Here is an 886-nt window from a genome sequence, read left to right on the forward strand (position 1 = left end):
CTTGTGCTTTGGTAGTCACGGTTTTAAATGCACTCTACACACACCACCTCTTCTCTCCTTCCTCCTTAAATTTACCCCAAGACATTCCCATCCTTCTACTCAAAATATTCAATCTTTTCTCCCTCTTTTAGGTTTTGAGTTTTTTTCCCTCCGTTCAAATAAATTGGGATCGACTATATGAATTCTCAGTTTTCACTTATTATTATTTTTACTCTATGAAACAGTAACTTTGATATTGGCCTGGTTCACTCAGACAACAAAATGAAACTATATTTAAATGGTGGAGTTTCTGTTTTCCGTTTGATTGAGCCGTGCCAATATCTCAGTTTCTCTTTCTCTTTCACTTTCTCTAACCTAATATATATATATATAAGTGCAGGTAATTCGTCATGCATTACCATCTAGGGTTTGTTCCTCTAATTTATAATTGCATCATTAATGGGTTGTGGTGTGGTCAGATGAATAAAATTTCTCCGAGGTCTCTGGCTTAGGTTCAATTCCTGAAAAATAAGAATAAAAATTCATGGAATTTGAATTGTAAGTCAGGTACCGGACCGGCTGAAAATGAAAATTTGAATAATTAATTAGTATTGATTATAGTCCATTCTTATATTTTTCTTTCTTCCTTTTCATGTATGTCTGTCCCAGACTTTGCATTTGGCTAATAATTAAGCATGATAATAAATGAACATTGTGCAATATTTGGTGGATCTATATATGAACGTCCATAGCGTTACAGAGTCTATAACCAGCTTGTTTATAGATATATGGTCTATCTTTTTCGTGCGCAAATTAAACAAATTCACTAATATTTTATTTTGATTTTTCTCTAAACTGATGGATTTGTCCTTTTGCTAGGATTAATGAAGAACATACTATTTGTACT

The 886-nt window shown here is 32.8% G+C and overlaps 1 non-coding gene across 1 annotated transcript; it reads left to right on the forward strand.

Moving 5' to 3' along the window:
• Window positions 1–233: 233 nt before the first annotated feature.
• On the forward strand, window positions 234–322 carry MIR171A (microRNA MIR171a). Its single transcript, NR_127235.1, has one exon. It is a non-coding gene; the product is annotated as a microRNA MIR171a (primary transcript).
• Window positions 323–886: the final 564 nt, after the last annotated feature.

The sequence above is a fragment of the Solanum tuberosum genome, unplaced genomic scaffold (assembly GCF_000226075.1).
Source record: "Solanum tuberosum cultivar DM 1-3 516 R44 unplaced genomic scaffold, SolTub_3.0 scf00020, whole genome shotgun sequence".
Classification (NCBI taxonomy): domain Eukaryota; kingdom Viridiplantae; phylum Streptophyta; class Magnoliopsida; order Solanales; family Solanaceae; genus Solanum; species Solanum tuberosum.